This window comes from Astatotilapia calliptera, chromosome 3 (assembly GCF_964374335.1).
Source record: "Astatotilapia calliptera chromosome 3, fAstCal68.1, whole genome shotgun sequence".
Classification (NCBI taxonomy): Eukaryota; Metazoa; Chordata; class Actinopteri; order Cichliformes; family Cichlidae; genus Astatotilapia; species Astatotilapia calliptera.
This window is the reverse complement of record NC_137424.1, coordinates 84589862-84603144: the sequence shown is the minus strand read 5'-3', so window position 1 is coordinate 84603144 and position 13283 is coordinate 84589862. Positions and strand designations below refer to the sequence as shown.

At 42.8% G+C, this 13283-nt stretch overlaps 1 long non-coding RNA gene and 1 pseudogene across 2 annotated transcripts; one reads left to right on the top strand and one right to left on the bottom strand.

Moving 5' to 3' along the window:
• The first annotated feature begins 544 nt into the window (after positions 1–544).
• On the top strand, positions 545–4418 carry LOC145425995 (uncharacterized; annotated as a pseudogene). Its single transcript, XR_013906767.1, has 2 exons — positions 545–1017; positions 1258–4418. The product of XR_013906767.1 is annotated as an uncharacterized LOC145425995 (transcript).
• A 246-nt stretch (positions 4419–4664) lies between these two features.
• On the bottom strand, positions 4665–5936 carry LOC145426035 (uncharacterized). Its single transcript, XR_013906805.1, has 2 exons — positions 5022–5936; positions 4665–4834 (listed from the first exon to the last, which is right to left on the bottom strand). It is a non-coding gene; the product is annotated as an uncharacterized LOC145426035 (long non-coding RNA).
• Between the last annotated feature and the right edge of the window lie 7347 nt (positions 5937–13283).

Below are 13283 nucleotides of genomic sequence, written 5' to 3'. Positions count from 1 at the left end.
AATACACAGGGAGTAATCAGGGAATGGAAACAGGAGGGCAACACAGCTGGAAGAAACCACACCCCACGAGACAGGCGAAACGTGAACTGGGTGCCTCTGTCACATTTGTGTCTTTTCTATTCATTCATGTAATTGTTAGTTTATTTATTTCTTTATCTTTCTTTCTTTCTTTTTTTTACCTTCCTGTTATGATGCTCTGGACATTTCTAAACCTCCATGAGTTCAGTCTCAATCTTCAATCCAATTTCCCATGTGCTTTCACTGTATCACATCTAGGTTCACCTCTCACTGCTAAAAATTGCGATAGACCTCGCCACTCTTGTCCTCTTAAAAAAAAAATGGCTGCTGTCATGGCTGCTGCCCCAGCCATGACAGTATACAAGTACAATTTTAGTTCTAAATGATCACATTTAGCAAAACATAAATCAACAAAAAAAGGGCATGTTTTTTTAGAAAAATAAAAACTTTTTAAAGCAGACTTGACACATTAGCTTCTAAACATCAAAAAGAGCTGCTACCCTTCAGTAAGTCTTTCTGTTCGCGATAGCTTAATTTCTCTATCGAGTAAAAGTTATATCGCGATACATATCGTTATCGTTCTATCGCCCAGCTCTAGATCAGTGTGATGCAAATTTGCAAAAAAAACCAACCCAGCATGTGCATCAAAATAAACTATTTCCAGCAGTGCAATATGAGTCCTAAGCATCCCAGAAACGACACAGAAAAGCATGAAGTCAAACTTGACTTTTAAAAACACCAGTGTAGGCTCATAAGGCCCTGAAGGCAAAAAGCGAAATTTTCCACGAAATGACGTCACTTCCGGTTTCGGGCAGGTCACGGCGGACATGCGATAGTTCGCGCTGATGGACGTAGGAAGTGTTACGAACAGCTGATCGGATCGGCAAAGAGTGTTTCTGGAATATTATGTTTTTGTTGCTGCAAGTGCTTTTTATGCAGTTTTTGCAAAGCTATATGTGGAAGGAAACTGTGACCGAGGACAAGCTGATGGCATAAGATGTAAGTACAACTCCTCCAGTTTCATATGCAAAACAAATTATTGTTCACGTGGTAGCAGTGCTACCGGGATTTAGAAATAGTTACGCAAAACGGAGCGTGCCCGCTCCGACCGGGTTTAAAGGGTTAACAGGTTGCAAAACTGGGTTGGCATTTATGATTTATGTGTCTGTATGTTGCCTACTTATCTTAAATGTCTGGCAAAAAACCGAAACTTAACAAATTTTTATTTTTGCTTCTCAGGACCAGGGATATGTCTTCAAAATACAAGAACACCATCCTCAAAAGTGTTCTTATCAGTTCAGGACCTCCTCCTGTTTACCAGCTAAAACCAAAGAAAAAAACGTTTGGAACGCTGACAAAAATGACTGTTGGTGAAAAAAATCAAAACAAGACAAATAAAACCATCTTACTTGTGGGTGAAACAGGAGCAGGAAAATCTACTCTGATCAATGCTTTGGTCAACTACACGATGGGAGTGAAGTGGGAGGATGAAGTCTGGTTTAAGATCATAGAGGAGGAGAAGAAAAGTCAATCAGAAAGTCAGACATCAGATGTGATCGTGTACGAGATCTTTGGTTTTGAAGATGAAACTCTGCCCTACTCTCTGACCATCATCGACACGCCTGGATATGGAGACACCAGAGGGACTGAGCATGATGTCATTGTTAGTGAAAGATTATTGGACTTGTTTCGATCAGATGACGGAGTCCATGAAGTTCATGCAGTGGGTCTAGTGATGAAGGCGAGTGTGAATCGACTGAGTGATCGATTGAGGTACATCTTTGATTCAGTCATTTCTCTGTTTGGAAAAAACCTGGAGAAAAACATTGTGGCCCTGATCACACACTCAGATGGTGTAACACCTGAAAATGCTCTTGAAGCTCTTGAAGCTGCAAAAATAAAATGTGCCAGAATAGAGGATGAGCCAGTTTACTTCCTGTTCAATAACCAACAGGAAAAAGAGAGAAAAAAGAAAGAAAAGCTGGGTTTGCATAACGCATGGAGAGTATCAGAGGGAGGAATGAGTGAATTCTCAGAATTCCTGGAAAATATTGAACCTCAGAAACTGATGACAACTGTTGAAGTGTTAAATGAACGCATCAGATTGACAGCCTGCATTCAAAACCTGTAAGAAAGAATAGATTTTATTGAATTAAAACAGACAGAAATAAAACAGACTCAAGAGGCTCTGAAGAAACACGAAGAAGAGATGAAGACAAATAAGCAGTTCACTATAGAAATTGATGAGGTCTACAAAGTTAGAGAAGATATCGAGGTTGGGTGGTGGTGCTTGTTGGCTGGGTATGCAGGAGCTGTCAGCTGTAAAGTCTGTGAGGAGAACTGTCACTATCCTGGATGCACAATGGCCTGGTATCCTGAACACTGTGAGGTCATGAAAGGAGGCCACTGTACTTCTTGTACCAAGAAGTGTCCTGCATCAGATCATGTGAAAGAAAGGAAGATCTATGTAACCAAGACACGTCGTGTCAAAAAGACTGATGAAGAAACGAAAAACAAGTATGACAAGAACAAGACAGAAAGTGAGGACAAGTCCAGCCTTTTGGAAAATCTAGAAAAGGAAATGAACCAGCTGACAGCAGAGAAGTCACAGTGGCTGGAGGAGTCCTACCAACATCTTCTCAGACTGGAGGAAATCGCTCTGAATGTTTTTTCTCTGTCCACTATTGTACACTTAGATATATTAAGTGAGAAGATGAAGGAGAAAGGAGACTCAGAGAAGGTCCAGAAACTGGAGGAGATGAGAAGCAGAGTGGATGAAGGTACCAGAGGAGCTCTGCAGTACATACCTGCAGTTATGAAAAAAGTTGGGCAAACCTTATGGAACAAGATGAAAACCCATCAGACAGATATGTAGAATTTAACTCAAATCACGAGACATTCTCATGGTTTTACAGAAAATACAGTAGTTCTGTAAAAATTGCATATGGAAATGTTTCACTTGCAGATTTAATCAGTTATCAATTAAACATATCAGTTTACTCTGTCATTGGTAATTGGCCTCAGGATGATGAGAGCAGCTACAACCCAGACTTTGACCATTATGCTAAATGTTCTGATGAGTCCTGTCTCAAAAGACGTCATCACTGAATTTAGAAAACATACTCATGTAAGTAAGTAAAGTAAAATGTTATTTATATAGCACCTTTCAAGATAAAATCACAAAGTGCTTTACAGAGGCAGAAAAATCTCAAACAAAATCAACCAAAAGCAGTTTAAACAGATACGTTTTTAACTGCTTTTTAAAAGACACGACTGAGTCCACAGATCTCAAACTCAAAGGGAGCGAGCTCCAGAGTCTGGCAGCCGCTGATACAAACGCTCTGTCACCTTCTGTTTTTAACCTTGTATGCTGGACAACCAGCAACCCCTGGACACAAGACCTCAGGGACCTGCTGGGGTGATAAGAAAGAAGAAGATCACTTAAGTAAGTTGGAGCTACACCGTGCAGGGCCCTATAAGTCATGATTATGATCTTAAATTGGACCCTGAACTTGACAGGGAGCCAGTGCAGCTGAATCAGCAGGGGCGTGGCATGGGAGTGTTTGTGATGCTTTGTCAGAAGCCTGGCAGCAGCAGTCTGAACACCCTGCAGTCGTTCCAGGGAGGCGTTACTTAAGCAAGTAAAGAAGGAATTACAATAGTCTAAGCGAGATGAAACAAAAGCACGAAGAATCATTTCCAGTTCAGAGCGTGACACAATGGGACTCAGTGATATTTCTTCAATGGTAAAAACAAGAGCGAACCAAAGATTTAACGTGTGTCCAGAGCTGGGTCAAAGGTAACACCAAGGTTCCTAATGGAGGATTTAATATATGAAGCACGAGCGCCTCGATTTTTAATGTCCAAAAGGTCACATTCATTAGGGGTCAGACAGTGGAATGTGTTGAGTATTATAATCTAATATATGTTGGAACAATGATCGACTGAAAACTGAACTGGGAGACAGACTGTGACTGTGTAAAAAAAAAAAAAAGGGGCAAGAGCATTTGTTATGTTTGAGGTAAATTTTCTGGAGTCTGTTTTCTCATTTTCATTGGTGTCATGATTTGGATATTTATCTGTAAAAAAGACAGAAAATCGCTCACTCTAATTGTTAAATGGGCTAACAAGCTGACGTTTCCTTCATTGTGTTGTATTGTGCTTATTTGTGCAGTTAGAATTGCTAACTTAATGCAGACTGGCTTTATACTGACAGCTTCAAATAAAGTAACCTGAATGTGTTCCTTTTTAATCTCTTGATTACAAATAAAGTTTGTTGGAAATAAGTTTGGAAACAAAAAAGTTTTATTTTCTCACTGTGTGTAATGCATGCTTGTACTTTTAAAGCAGTTTTAGGAAAATGTGTAGATTACAAATGACTAAAAGTCTGTGAATACTTATTTTTCCCCAGTGTCTTTCATTTCTGTGTGGTTGAGTCCAGGGATACTATATAAAGCATATTATACTGAGTTAACTATTTATAGCCAATAATCCGATGCTTTCACAAAATTGACTATTAGCATGAACATAAAGATATTGCTCTACTGTGACACAGGAATTTATTGAAGTTCAGTTAAAAAAAATTAAATGTCATATTTACTCAAAATACACTTTAATTACTTTTTTAAATGCTGAGAACATGCAAATTTTTCTTTTTTTTCTATTTTCTGGACAGTTATTGTTACTCCCCTCGAGTCTTAATAAAGCTCAACTTGTTCTTTGCGTTTTAGCTGACATTTATTTCGGACAGGAGGATTCTCCAACATGTCTTAACCTGTAATGATGTCCAACCACAGCCGATACAATGCCGTCAGAACTAAAAAGAAATACAAACTTAAATGAATATTCTTAATAAAGTCCTTAAGCATTATATGTAACGAAACATTCCAACAAAAGGATCAATAAAATACACATTACACTTCACACTACGGTAATTGCACTTGAATGTCACACAACACTCGCATATATACATACAACGATAAGAAACAAAATAAAACATTTACCTCATTGGCCTCACTCAAATGGAATAAAACTTTCATTTTTACGTCGTGGGGAGGTCCAAAAAAGGTACTCTTTATTTATCTTTCTGTAGACGTGCAAACCTCGTGGCTCGTCTCTTAATTAGCTTGCTGAATGTGCCAGCCAAAAAAATGCCCTCTTAGCAAGAACAGACGGAACTAACCAATAACACAAATAACACATTTTAACATATAAATCTAAACAACTAAACATTAATTACTATTTATTTCTTAATATTTCAACTACTTATGGTTTCAACCTTAAATATCTCATGACATGAACTTAAATGCGAGAGTTGCCTATGACGGCAGCTACAGTTATCATTTATTATCAGGTCCACAATGTATTCTTATAGACTGAAGCTGGGAACAAGCAGCCAGCTGTGCTTAAATCCAGTGAGGACGCTTTTTAATGATCAATACAACAGTTTATGAGAACAGTGTGATAATATCCTTAACATCCTAATATCTTTATCATTTCTTAACATAAAACTTATTGTTGCAGCCAGGAGCAGTACACATGTGATCCCCCTTAAATTATTTTTTAATTTTAGTGTCCTTATTTTCCTCTGAGTTGTCAATTCTCTCACTAGTTAGCTAACATAAAATATTCCAGCTATTGTTGGTTGCAGCTAATAAGTCTATTTGCTATCTCATTTAGTGCTCAGCTCCTGTGAAAACTAAGGTCTCAAATCAGAAGTATTTGACTCTGTGGTATAATTCTTAAACACATAGCCTTTATTAAAAACAAAAAGGCCTCTGTAAAGTTCACTAAAGGTCAGAGGTCACTACAGGACAAATTCCTTGATTTTAAATCTGTTTTCTGAAATTTAGACCTCGACACTCGAGAGACCAAAAATCAATTCATGGGAAAACATAGAAAAGATGAGACAAGACCCGGCTGTCCATCTGCATAAAAATGTCAAAGGTCACTCTTTGAGTGTGCCAAGGTTCACATGTTTGACAAAAGCTGTGTCCCAAAATATAGGCCGCATCCTTCGGAGGACCCGGCCTTCGCGGTCTACGTGGGCTGAGTCCTTCGAAGACCGAGAAGGCCGGAAGTGCGAGGCTGTGAAATTGGACGGTCTAGCCTTCAGATCTGCGTCACCGCTGTGTGGGTGGAGTTTAATAAACTCGGCCATCTGCTCCTTGCTATCTAAAATATTACAGGACACTGGCGTAAACTCTCGACCGTCTCACACTTCTGTTTAATCAGTTTTCTGTTTGACGTGTATTCAGCTGTGTGAAAATCCCGGAGGAACCCACCCGATGGATTAATAACGTTTTATTTTATCTAATAATCTAATAACTTTGATCTCAGCCAAACCGATTTACTCCGGAACAAATAAAACACTGAAAAAGCCCAACAATAACAGGTTGTCTAAGTGACTTAAAAAACATATTTTTCACAAGGTGCAGTGCAGATCTAATGAATCCAACTGGCCACTCGTAACAGTGACTATTTAATATTTACTGGTTAGTGGCAAAGTTTCACCTCCTATTGAACAGTGTTCTTCTGACGTCAGGTCCCTTTGTCACTCTGCCAGATCCCGTTGGCTTTATTGAGCGAGGTGTTGCTACCCTGTGTGGTATCCTTTATGGCTTTCTCGACAGCATCAGCCAAGGGCAACTTGTCCTCTGCTTCTGCCTCTCTATGGTAGAAATAGTTGAAGTTGGAAACAATGACGGGAACAGGCAAGGCAAGGGTCTGAACATCGAGCGGGTGGGTAACAGACGTCTCCGAAAACGTCGGCACACTTTTGCCAATATGCGATGTCTTGATAGACCGAGCAGATATTTGATGTTTACACAGCTACTTTCTCCCCTTAATATATGTTAAAAGTTTATTTTGTGACTCAGAAAGATTAATAAGACTAATTTTAAAACTTCGTAGCGGCCGCCATTGTTGGGAGCTGAAATTTGGCTGAATTCTGGGATATGGTGGGCCACGAAGGACACACCCGACCCATCCTTCAAATTCGGGGAAATGAAGGACGCATTTGTCGGCTGCATTTGAAGGAGTCGACGAATTGGGACAGCCTTCGTCGCCTGGCTTTGACGTAATTGGCCTTCAAATGCAGCCAAAGACAGATGGTTTGAAAGAGGAGTGAAAGAAGCCATTTACGTCCACTGTGAAAGACCATCTTTGAACAGAGGCGGGGTTTACGACACCAACTGTCCGCCATCTATAATCCAGTTTTGAGATCCATCACAGACAGCTTAACGTCTTTACTTTTCTATATAAAGCGCCATGAGACAGCTGTTGTGAGTTTGTGCTATATGAATAAAACTTTACTTTTATTCCATTTTGAAAAACGTTAATTATTTTGAATTTGTTGCTTTCGGGTGAACTCCTGCTCCAAAACTAGTGCAGCAGAGCTTCTGAGAATATAAAGCTAAAAGAAACATAATTATATGTTTGGCATAAGAGATGACCTAACAGGAAACTGACTGCAGGACACACAGGGCTTCAAGCACAGTAAACAGATTTAAAATCAAGGAATCTGACCTTTAGTTACCTCTGACAGTTTTTTTACTCACATTCAGGAATTTGAGCCAACAACAAAGATGAGTGTTGACTTCAGGAGAGCACAGAGAGATCACTGTCCAATTAACATCCATGGATCCTTTTCAGCATCATCTTTGTCACTGCTGATTCCTTTGTGTCATCATGTGTTGAGAAGAGAGAACAGTTATAACGGAGGAGCAAAAGGAAGTTCTGAAATCTGCATCCAACAAGGAAGTGTTGGCTCACCAATGGGGTGGCTGTAGAGCAGGTCACCTACTGATTGGAAGGTTGGTGGTTTGATTCCTGGCTCCTCCAGTCTGCATGCTAAGTATCCTTGGGCAAGATACCCCAAGTCGCTCTCCGATGCATCCATCGGAGTATGAATGTGGTTAGCCAGCACTAAGTTCAGAGAAAGTGTGTGAATGTGGCACTTTGTATAGAGCCCTTTGAGTACTCCAGAAGAATAGGTCCATTTACTGGTTTGGCTCCAGTTGTTATAGATTCAATGATGTTGTTCCTACAGATACATGTCAGCATCTTTATTGTAGTAAAGTCTTGTAATCTGAAGATAGAAACAAGGCAGCAAACAGCTCCATGATCTGATCTTAATGATGTTGTTTTTATTTCTGTCTGTCAGAACTGGATTGGAAACTATCAAAGGTCTAAAAACAGCCTCGACCCTCCCACAGAGCAAACTTTACACACGTCATCTTTCAGCTACAATCTTTGTTGCAGGGATCTTCTGCCAAACAAGGCTGAGAGAAGATTTCTTACAGCTGTCATGTTGATGCTGTTTCAGTCTTTGGGCAAACACACTCATATATTAGGGCTGATATCAGGGCTGCACAAGTTCTTTGTGTTTGTGATCATGAATAACAGAAGTGTGCCTGTTGAAGATCATGTTTCTACATTATTATATGTCCTGTTATTGTTCTGTATTATATTCAGCTTCCAGCATCCTTTCCCAGCCCCCTGTTACACCATCCATACAAAGCCAATCTGACTGTGAGCCAATGTGTTTGTTTGTGTTGGATCAATAGATTTGACAGACTTGGTTCATCCAGAGGGAAACAGTCCAAATTCAGATCTAATGAAATGATGGAGGCTGTTTCCTACCACGGTGCTGATGTGTGACTAACAAGGCTCATGGTCTCCAGCAGACAAGCGCCTGGAATGAGGTGAGCTGAGTGTTGCTTTGGTGGGTCTCTGCCCACGTCATGCATCAGGATTCATATTGGCAATAGTTCATATCTCTGTTCTTCAGCCTTCATCACAAAGCTGTGAAGGAAAAACAAACATCTAACAGGATCTGATGGATGCAAAGTCCACTGAGCTCTTTGTCATTTACAAACTTGTCCAACCAACAAGAGCACAGATGAAAAACACAGTGACAGTTACAGGATTTTGCCATATATGAGCATAGATGACTTTCATATAGATTTTCAATGCAGGCTTTTGGTGAGCCGCTGGGTTCTATCTAATAATCATCTCAGCATTTTACAATAGAATAGCTCTTTATTAGCTCTTCATTTATCGTTATTGGACATGAAACAAGGAAGCTGTTTCTCATTGGATGTTAGTTTCATGTTCATCAGGATCATTTTCTAAAGAGCTGATATTGAGACCATTTACTGCACTGGCTGCACATCCTGTCTACATTTCTCTGTATGTGCTGTGTTTGTCTTTCATGTTTCTCCATATTGACACAAACAGTGAACAGCAGTAGATCTACTCTTCATCTGTTTTAGGCCCAGTGAAAGATATGAAGCAGAAATGGTGTCATTAGGAGAAGAAGAGGAGAACAAGTCCGGTGAGGAGGCAGCAGCTCTTAAAGATGAAACAGCAGCTCAGCCCTGAGCTCAGAGAGCTGCACATGAAAAAGCTCCTCAAGCAGATCATGTCAGAGGGTCATCAACAGGAGGAACTGTTCATATCATAGGATGAAGGATGCTGTCAGCTGGATGAAGAAGGTTATTTAATGGCAAACGTTCACATTGAAGTCAAATTGTTGTCGTGTTGAACAGATTCATGTACTGATCGTCTCCAGAATGTTAGAAGAGCTTCAATGATGATGAACCTTGGCTAGGTGTAGAACAGGCACTATGTAATAACCTAGAAATTTCAGACCTACCATTTATCAGCTCAAACATCCAACGACATGAATGCTTTAAAAGCATCAACATCAGCTCTGCTCTGAAAGCATGGTGGGAGTTTCTAAAAATGACGGAGTCTTCATTAACGTACAACGTACACCTATCTGGAACAATCCGGACATATCACAAAACAATAATATGATAAACTTTCCAGATTGGAGTTGCAAAGGAATTAAATACTTGGAACCAATGTGGGAAGGAACAGACTTTATTTCGTTTGACAGACTAGTTACACAATATGGGATCAACAAGAAACAATTTTTGGAATACCAACAAATTAAATCCATAGTAAAAAAGAAATTTAATCCCAGTGAAGCTGAATTACAAACACCACCAAGTGTGGTACAATTTTTTAGTCTAAAACCCCCCAAATTATTGTCTAAAATATACAGAACACTAAAATAGATGAATCAATGTCCCTTCCTATTGCAAAATGGGAAGCAGATTTATCAATCAACTTAGACCCAATCCTTTGGTCTCAGATATGCTTAAAAACCTTTCAATGCATCAGAAATCCCAGTTTGCAATTAATACAATACAAAATATTACACAGAGTGCACTATACTGGTCATAGGATGTTCAAGATGGGCTATACGCCTTCCAACAACTGCTCACACTGCACAGCAAATACACCGGACAATTACATCCACGCTCTTTGGTTCTGTCCACCAGTTCAGAAATTCTGGCGTGAGATATGTGAAGACTTATCAAAGTGTCTGAAATGTAACATTCCAGCCTCCCCTTTAGTATGCTTGCTGGGCAACTTGGATGAGGTCACTGCAGAAATAAACACAGCCCACGTTGTTTTTACGGCCCTATGCATAGCCAAGAAAATGGTCCTCATTAACTGGAAAAATAAAAATAATCTTAATTCTAACCAATATAGAAACCATCTAATAGATCACATTAGTCTTGATACAACCTCTGCCATCACATTTGATCAATCCCTTTGGGCTCCTTTGATCGGCTTCATCACCTAGTGGTTACTGGCCTGGTAGCCTGGCTCCCTGGGAGGGTCCGGGACGGGCGTGGAGGCTTGGGGGTCTGGGGGTGCTCCGCCCCCCGGTCTGGGGTGCTGTCTGGGCCTTGGGGGCTTGGGTCCTGGCTGTTGTGTTGCCGGAGCAGTGGGCGGGTTGGTGCCGGGGGGCTCAGCCCCCGTGCAGGGGACCTCTGGTGCATCGGCCCAACTAGGGGGCTCTCTAACTGGTGGGGAGGTTGTTATATCTTTGCAGGTGGTCTCCTCATTACAGGAGCTCACTCTGCAGGTGGGGGGAGAGATATAGGAGAGGTGGAGAATGAACTCAACCTGGGTGTCTATTGTCTTGTGTAGTTTGGGAGATGATTGGATGATGGGGTGGGTGCAGTTTTCTCTGGGGTGGAGTCAGGTGGGCTGCCCCGGACTCTGTGGGGCTGGGCGGTGCTGCTGCTGCGGGCCCCGGTCCGGATGGGCCTGGGCCCCCTTGCCCTGGTGGGTTCCAGAGTGTGGGGGTGCCTACTGGGGTCAGCGGGGGAGCTGGCCCCAGGGAGGGGCCGCTTGCCCCTCCCTTTCTTCCCTCCCCATCCTCAGCTGCCTCCCTATTCCCGCTCTACCACACCCACCCACACACGCTGGGCTTGGGGTGCAGGTATGTCACCAGGGTGCAGGGGAGGCACTCCCCCTCTGTCCCCTTCTGGCCGCCTGTGCCTCAATTTTATTCTGCAACCTAGACATCCACATTACTCACACTCTTCCATAACACATACATATAGGGCCTTGGGGGTGGGCACGTTTTACAGCATCCAGAGGATGGTCGGTGTACTCCAACCCACCTCTGGCGCTGGTGCCCTACCCTCAATTTTAAATGCATTTATACACTGAGGGTTTTCGGGAGGAGCCGTGCTGCTCTCTGAGAGGAAGCTAGTACCATGCTCTCCTGATTTTAAATGCACTTTAGAACAGCACACAGCAACACTACATATGAGCGGGCATAGGGAGATTTGAGGTCTTCACTCACCCCGGTTCTGTTAGCCGTCAGGGCTGGGGGGCTGGGAGGAGGTGCTGGCCGTCAGACTGGGGTCTGGGATGCGGGGCCTCCCCGCTACTGCAGATAAGGAGGTGGTCCGCTTGCCTCCACCCCAGAGAGAAGGGTTACATCTCCTTGGTCTAGGTGCGGCTTGCCCCTCTGAGGGCGGGGGTACCTGGACCTGGGATATAGAGTATGTTTGGGGAGTGCGACTGTCTGTGCAGTGTCTATTTGTGTCTGTCTACACGTTGGGTGAGTGCCGAGTATTTGGTGGTGTATATGGGGTGGGAATGCACGTCTGTGTCCACGTGTGCCTGTTTGTCTGTGTCTATATGTCAGGTTGGGTCTTAGACTCGACCTCTCTGGGAACATCTCAGGCCCTCTAAAGTACGGAGGCCTATCTCCCCTCACCACACTCTCTGCCGGTGGCTGATGCCCTCAGACGTTGGTGTGTTGGTGGTCCTTGTCGTCTGGGGCTGGGCGCTCATGTATGTACCGGCTCACTCCTGGTGGCCGAATGGCGGGGCCGGGCGCCTGTGGCCCGGCTGGGCTCCTTCCGGGGGGTGGGATGCCCTCAGGCCTCTGGCCTCTGGGCCTGAAGCTTGGTCCTCTCTGGCTGCCGGCAGAGCCCGCGGGCACGCCACTGCAACCCCCTCTGGCCTCTGCTCCGTAGCTGTGGGGTGACCTCTCCTTTGGGGCTCTACTCAGCTCTTCCCAGGAGGGTGGCACGGTTCCCCCCCTTTGGTGGTCCTCCTCGGGTCCTTGTACTCTGGGGCCTCTGGATATCTGGGGCCTGGATCTCCTCCATACCTGCTTCATGCCCTGGTGGACGGGGCTGTGGCCCCCCCACACTCCCTAGCAGATCATTACATGGAGAAACCTTTGGAATACAAGCATGCTGATCCACACAGGTGTGCACACAGGTGTACACATGGGTATTCACAGACGCGGACTACAGCTTTCTTGGCTGCTGCCTCAAAGCACATTGTGCGCTGTCTATCTTGCGTGTTGCACAATATCGTTTATTATTTAGTAACTATTGATATCTACTGCTAGCTAGTTTATTGTGATGGTGCTGTGTTTTTTCTTTATTATGTTGCTCTTTGCTGTTTGCTTTCTCTTCTTCTTCTGTTTTTTTCCTCCATACAGGTGATCCAGGTGTCTTGTTTGTTTTTGTTTGTTTTTTCGCCCCCCCCCCCCCCCCCCCCTTCTCACCGTCTCTTCTCCCCTTTGGTTTTCTTTCTCTCCCTCTCTTTCTTTCATTCTTTCCCCCTGTCCTATCCCACAGTCATGTCTGTCCCGTTTGTAGCAACCGAAAATAAAATAAATTCATAATTATAATAAAGGTCAATCAAATGGACCAATATGGCAAGGCCATGATGATCCACTTGGTAAAATAAATCCGGTTGGCATCTTTCTTGGCCTCAAGACAACAATTCTGATGCTAAAGATCCAAACGGGACACAAAAAAAAAAAAAGAAGAGCTTCAATGAATCATTAGAAACAACTTACAGCTGCACAGCTGTGTCAAACACATCTTTGTGTCATTGTGGGATTGTTGTGTTTCTACATGTGACACACG